The following is a 7085-nucleotide window of genomic DNA, read 5'->3' as shown; positions in this document are numbered from 1 at the left end:
GAATGAAGGAGACACACATTTAAACAGGAAAGAGTGACAAGAGAAGCCTGGAACAGTGAGGGGATTTATGGACAGGTATCTCAGAATATTTTGCATTTTCTGAGCCTGTCTGGGGACTTGAACAACTAGCCTAGCATTGCTTCTGAGTCAGCATCTGCAGCAAGATTGTATGAAAAATAGTGTACATGTCAGTAAAAACAGCGCAGCGAGTACTAGGAAAAACATGGGGACACAGCATGTGGGTATGTCGTATGTCCACTCCTTCTTCCATTTCAGCAGACAACACTAATTCTAGTGGCAGAATTTCCTGGGCTCATCCCCTCTGAATGCCTAAAAATGGCTTTGGCATAAAAAGGGTTTGCATCTGGAGAATATCTTTTACACTTAGTACTGACGCAAGCATAAGTTTGTGGTAGACTTCAAAATTGTAAGCATAGTTACAGGTATGCTCATCAAGATAGGCATGAGCTTATTTATGTATTTGTAGCTCAGTTAGGTAACAATGGAATGGCAGGGACTTGATTTAGCCTGCTAGAATTCAGAATAAGCCATTTTACCAGTGGCACTCTCATCTACACAGTATTTCCATGGCCACAGCAGAAATATGAGGCAGCTTACAGCTGTGCCACTCCTTATTGTCCGAAAGCTTCATTTTTTTCAGACTGGCATTAAACAATATTTGGGTGCTTCTGACTGCACCTAAAGGCCTATTTCTGCTAGCTGGAACAGTCAGTATGTTTGGCATCCACTTCAGTGGCCAGCTGCATCTTCTCAGCTAGATACTTTCCATGTTGTGGCTGTGCCACAAATCATTACCTTCCTCCTTATGTTTCTGTCATAGAGTATAGATTTATATGCCTACCTGGCTGTTTGAATGTTGTAGATTTTTTATTTACCCTGGCATGCACCAGTGAACATAGGATAAAGAATTGCAGTCCTTCACTACATTCCATTTTATTTTCTCATCTCTCTTTTTTTAGTGACTCCTTTGAATAGAACGATCTCCTTTCTCCTACCTTCCTCAGACTAGCTCCTTCCAAACTCCAACACCTTTTCCATCATTTGTGAAAGGTGTATACATATTGCAAGCTGAAACACCAGATTATCATAAAGGTTCAGTGGAAAAAACATTATTTGTCCATGGCCTCTTCTTCTTCTTTCTACTGCTTTTCCCTCTCACCTGTTCTTTCTTCTTTAATTTCTACTTAGAAATGGGATTTTCCAGTTATCCTGGAGTAGTTTCACTCTAAAGCCATTGCAAACAATCCACAACACAGAGTTTTGCCATTTTTTCCCTATCAATCTTAGTATCAGTATTTCGAACAAACCCCAAACATTCTGTTAAGCTCCGGGTATGCAGCTGCATGAATTTGAAGAGATAGAAAATTAGCACTGTGTCAAAGAATATGTGATTGCTACACAGAGAATGCAGACTGAACTACACATGCTTCTAGAAATACTCCCAGTTGACATCCAAGTCCTCATATACAGGAAATGAACTTTTATAGCTCCTCTAAGAAACCAGAGCACCTTTGCTGAGAGGTCTGAAAGAGCTAGTCTAGACTTACCCAGGTCTAGCTTCAACTCAAAGTTACTTGGTTTTGATTTACACACTAAATCTTAATTCAAATACTCCTGCCTTGTGCCAAGGATAATGTTATTAAGCACTGAGGAACATGGTCTGAAAAAGTATGCAATGGTTTACTTTGGCTGATAAGAAAACATGTATATATCAGATGAGGAACTCTAAGTCTCAGTTCTCTGCATGTGCTTACCCAATATACAGTACAAGAAACTGAAGAATTTTGCTTTCCCTTATTTAGACAACAAATTCCTTACTGCAAAGCAGCAATAACTACTGTATGTAAGCAACAGCAACATGCCTACATTCAAGGGATAGCAGTCCTAAAATTAAGCAGTGAGAAGAATCCAAAGTTGTGTTCCACACATACAAACGTTTGGTATTTGGTAGCAGTGAGTGTTCCTTGTATTAGCAAATTTAACAAGGAAAAGGTGTAACTTTTAAAAAAAAAATTTAAGCAGACACAATCCTCTTTCTTGTTTTCTTGGGTGCTTTTTCTACATGCAGATGCACATACAAAATAATTAAAAGACACACATTTCTTACTGTCCAATTCTGTTCTGTCTTACCTCCAAAAATACAATGATCCACTTAACAGAGCTCTCTGGCTCTGCAGCCGGTCATTATCAGATATCAATGGGTAAAAAAATAAAAATCCAAGAAAGGCATGGATATGAAAAGGAAAGAAGTGTTTGCAGTATGTAGTGAATTATGGATTTTCACCAGAGAAAAGTCAGAATTTAATTTGGCAGCTTTGTATTTTATTTGCATTTATGGACAGACTGACACACCAAAATAGGGATTTTTCAGAGAAAATGAAGGTCTTCCAAAAACCTCTGTCTGAATGAAAATACAAGTATCAAAAATAAAAGAAGCTTTTGTAGGCTGAGCTTGCAATTTTTTAAGTTCAAGCAAGCGAGTATATTACACACAGGTTTATAAAAGGGTAGAAAGTTGTAATTTAATGCCTTAGCTCCAGAAAATGCCTCTTGCCTCTTCTGGAGATGAGCTGTATTTAAATTAAGTTTTTGAAATAACTTACCTTTTTATTCCTGCAACAGGCTGAAAGATTGAGATTTTCCTGAGCATTTCCAAGAAAAACTCCTGTAGGCAGGCATACATAATTAGAGTCTCAAATGGACAAAAATTGTTTTTAACAATCTTTTAACAATATCTTTGTGAACTCTGCTTTGCTAATTTTTATCTTTACTAGGGGTGTCGCAATTCATTTGAGAACAACATAAATGAAATGCAGCAATATTATTAGTATTTGGGAAATCTCGTTAGATGCTGAAAGAGTAACTGAGGAGTGTGAAAAAGAGAAAGGCAGCAAAACAAGAAACTATCAAATTCTCTCTTGTTCTCATTTGGTAAAAAGTGACGGCTTAGATGTAGATAAACTGCTGGCTTTAGGTTGGCTTTCATTTAGTCCATGGGCATGAATTTGCTGAAGCAATGTACTCCAGAAGTCTAACCCTGTGCACACTGAGGTATCTACCTACCTTCCCAGGTGCATAAGCAGTAGCTCTGATACGCGTTGTCTGAAAATCAATCTTTGCAGAGAGAGCACCCACTTTGTTAAATATTATGATAGTCTCTTCTTTTTGTAGCATGCATAATTCAAATGCCACCTGCCTTTCATGCTATATAAAATACTTTTGCCCCAATATCCTATGTTCATCTTTCTCCAAAGGAATTTTCTATTGGTGCATTTTTTTTTTCCATTTTCTATGTAAACTACCCTGTAACAATTGCAATTATGGCCAAGTATAAACCAAAATATATAATTAACTGAGCGGACATTTTATCACTAGTGTTATTCAACAGTGTTGAGAAAGAGTTGGCCTCAAAAGTTTTAAATGCTCCAGATCCTTCAAAGTCTTATGCAGATGGTTAATTTTACAATTTGGAAGATTTTCTGTTGATTTCAGTGAGCCTGTCCACAAAGGGTACTTCAGCAGATGTTCACGTTTGAAAGAGAATGCTACCGCATTCACATAATACATGCTGTCTTATCCTACCACACTTACAAAATCTCATCTTTTAAAAATATCACAAAATTCCACAGAAATTCTAGTCTGCAGCACTACTGCTGCAGAATTTGGTTTAATTTTGCTGCAATGGCTTGGTTATCGATACAGTGAAATAGAGGAAGATTGCCAACTGCAGAGTCGTTCTCTTTTCCATGGATGTTTTTCATTTATTTAACGTTACGAAAACCACCTAATATTACTAACAGTAGCCAAGAGAGAAATTTGAATTCTTTATTAAGTATTTTGTGCATTTGACATACATTTAGATTGCTTTTTCAACCATGTCATCTTCTCATCCAATTTCCTACTTTATTTGAGTGTTCCATATTAGTAGAGGTGGGACAAAATGCTTACAACTTGGATTACAAAATCCTGATAAGGAAATCTGAAGAACAGCTATGGTAGCTGTAATTCTTTTTATTAATTTTACTTTGGAAATGACTAATTTTCAAGTTGACTGTGTGCTTTTAAATTAGAAAAAAAACCCCAACAGCTCAATTAATTCCAACCAGCTTATGGTGGCATGAAGCCTACCTTGCTGGAGAGCAAAGGGGACCAAGAAAAACAGTTCTGTTGATGCAATTCAGCAAGAGGATAAATGGGAATGGGAAGCCTCAGGGATATCTTGCTGCCATTGAACCTAACTGTAGGAAGATTAATTCACCCCAGCCCATCCAGAAAGTGAATCTCTTACCAGATAAGGCAATCAGTGCTGGCTGAGGAAGAGCTGCTGGAAATTAAGGTTTATGGATTACAGACAACATAAATAGAGGCATTCTGATAATTGTTTGAAGCAATGTTTTGCACAGATCCTGGGTATTACCAATCACTGAACCCCAACAATGGCAAAAGCCTCGGAAGAGACAGGCAAGGGCAGCGTGCTCATGAAGCTCAGGAAAGAACACATGGGGTGACTGACCACAGCTGTTGCACAGAAACCTGAACTTCCCTTGACACAAAGGGGACTGGAGGGTGGCCTTTGTTCTGGATAAATGGCTACATCAGCTGCGTGAATCAACTGGCTGTAGAACTGCTCATCCCTGACTTAAACAAAAGAGTGCAAATGTCTTCCTGCGTTAGCCAGACCAGCATGAGGAGTGTATACATGAGAAACCTCTTTGAAATGGTTCTAGACTATTCACTTCTGAGACTTCTCATGATAGTCTTCCTTGTCCCGCACCTGAGCTGGCTTCAAAGCATGTATTACTTCCCAGCAGCAGAGGATGCCCACCATCATGACGGTAAGCGTATTATAGGCACCCATGACGAGAAACACATTTGTATTGTGAGTCAGCTGTCTACTGCAATTGCTATAGTCTGCCAAGTGTAATTTGTATTTGTATTGTGATTTACGTACACTGGCGTATTGTTCTGCTAAATCAAAATCCCGTGTAACGTCAAATAACTTCAGGTAAGTAAATCTGGTATCCAACATTAACACCCCCTCCCCCCAAGTGTGGAATACGTAAAAGCACCTAATTAGAAGGTATTGGACTCTGACACTGGGTCAGATGTGCCGAGTGGGATCCAGGGGAGCGCAAGTATCAACTACCCCTTAGCTTACATCCAAGATCTACTGGAAGAACAAAGCATGTAGGTGCTTACTGTTTTCCCTGGGGTTACCACTGGAGGAAAATGTAGCCAGAAATTCACACTGGTGGCATAACAATGCTGTGGGCACCCCCTGTTCCCTCTGCACCTTGCCCTGAGTTCCAGGAGATGTGGTCGCTGTGTGCCCTCACTTTTCTCTTCCTGTGAGACTTCTGCCTCAGAGGCCCCACGTGCAGGTGTAACATCAATTATTTCAACCAAGGCTGAATTTAACCCACTGTAGCTTTTTGTTTATCTAAGAACAAGCTTTTATTGTCAGCACTAAAATATTTTGTTTATGTAGGTCTTCGTGTGAGATGATCACATTTGTTTTTTTCAAAGAAGTTATTTATTGTTGTATATTATAAGAAAAACAATTTGTGGGGAGGCTGAGATAACTTAGGATGCCACTCTTACAAGGATAAAGGAAACAATAACAGTATCACACTACTAAAAATAATTAAAAAAAACCCCAGGTGTTATAAAAGTTATAATTCTATATAAACAGAGGAAGCTGAAGGGTTGGGATATTAACCTAAAAATATGCTACCTATAGGAAGTAAAGTTAACCAATAACAATAATATCAATACTTTATTCTAATACAGTGCTTTTCGTTAGTATATTTCTAAGTGTTTCACAAAGTAGGCATCATTATTCCATGTTATGGATGGGGAAGCTGAGATGTGACAGTGTGACGTGACTTCTGTATGTCATGGAGCAGACCAGCAGCAAAACTGGGAAAACACCCTTGGTCTCCCAAGTGCTAACCCTGTGCTTGATCCACTGGCAATGCTGTGATCCCCTTCTGCCATCTACAGTATATAGTCTAGCTTTGTCTGAGTCAAATTCGTAAGTAGCATCACAGGAAACAACCTATCACACAAAGATCTCTGCAGCGTATGTCTGTTTTCTTGCACTCAGAAATGACTTTCATTCTGATTCATGGGGTGCTTCGATTGCAGCATGAGAAGTTAACACCTAGGTGAAATTACATAGCATCTTACATGGCTCAGGGAGTTAGCAAATGAAACAGATGCAAGATACCACGAAGTAGATGCAACATAGCACGTACAGAGCAGAGGTACTTCCTGCCTTCCACCCTGCACCCCTCCTGACTGTCGGCCTAAGCCACCCAAACACCTCGACAGGGAAACCCAGCAGAAAAGGAAGAAGGAGTTTTCAGAGAACGGAGAATGTCTGCCGGCTGTTCTTCACACACCTCTCGAAAAAGCCATGTTAGGGACAAGGGAGACTATGGCGAGGGGAAGTCTCAGAAGCGAGCAATCTAGAGAGGTTTCTTAAACCACTGAAGCACCCAGATGAATTCAAAGGGTGGTGAAATCAGAAAGCAAATGGGGTCTCCAGGCACTAACTCATGTTCTTATTTATCCCTTACATGCACTGAATAATCTGAAGAATCGATTGGACTTTTCTACCTCAGCAGCACCGGTGTGTTTGTTGGGCCCAGGGAGCTTTCAAAGGACGGTTTTATAACTAAGCTGTTCCGCCGTTCTCACCAGACAGGCTCTTTGGTCTCCTGCTTATCTTGCTCCAGCCAGAAAGCAGAGTGACATCAGTATTTCCATAACAACAGTAAGGCCACAAGGAGACCGAGGGTGCAGGGCTGTGTGGAAACTGAGGCATGCCATTCATACCTGCCAGCCCTTAAAGTCAGCATTTGCAGCTAGCCTGCCATTCCCCAATGTGGGAGAGCTGAGAGATGCCAGAAACACTCTGCACGGGACTCTTAATAAATCCTCACACGTTTTAGGTGATCAGTAGCCCTGAGGCTGCTTTTAGATGTTTGGCTCTAACTTCCTTGGGATTCAAATACAGTGAGATAGTCCTTAGTTGGCAATATGATGTTCCAAATTGTTTT

This window comes from Harpia harpyja, chromosome 6 (assembly GCF_026419915.1).
Source record: "Harpia harpyja isolate bHarHar1 chromosome 6, bHarHar1 primary haplotype, whole genome shotgun sequence".
Taxonomy (NCBI): domain Eukaryota; kingdom Metazoa; phylum Chordata; class Aves; order Accipitriformes; family Accipitridae; genus Harpia; species Harpia harpyja.
The sequence above is the reverse complement of the archived record's forward strand: the minus strand, read 5'-3'. Positions refer to the sequence as shown.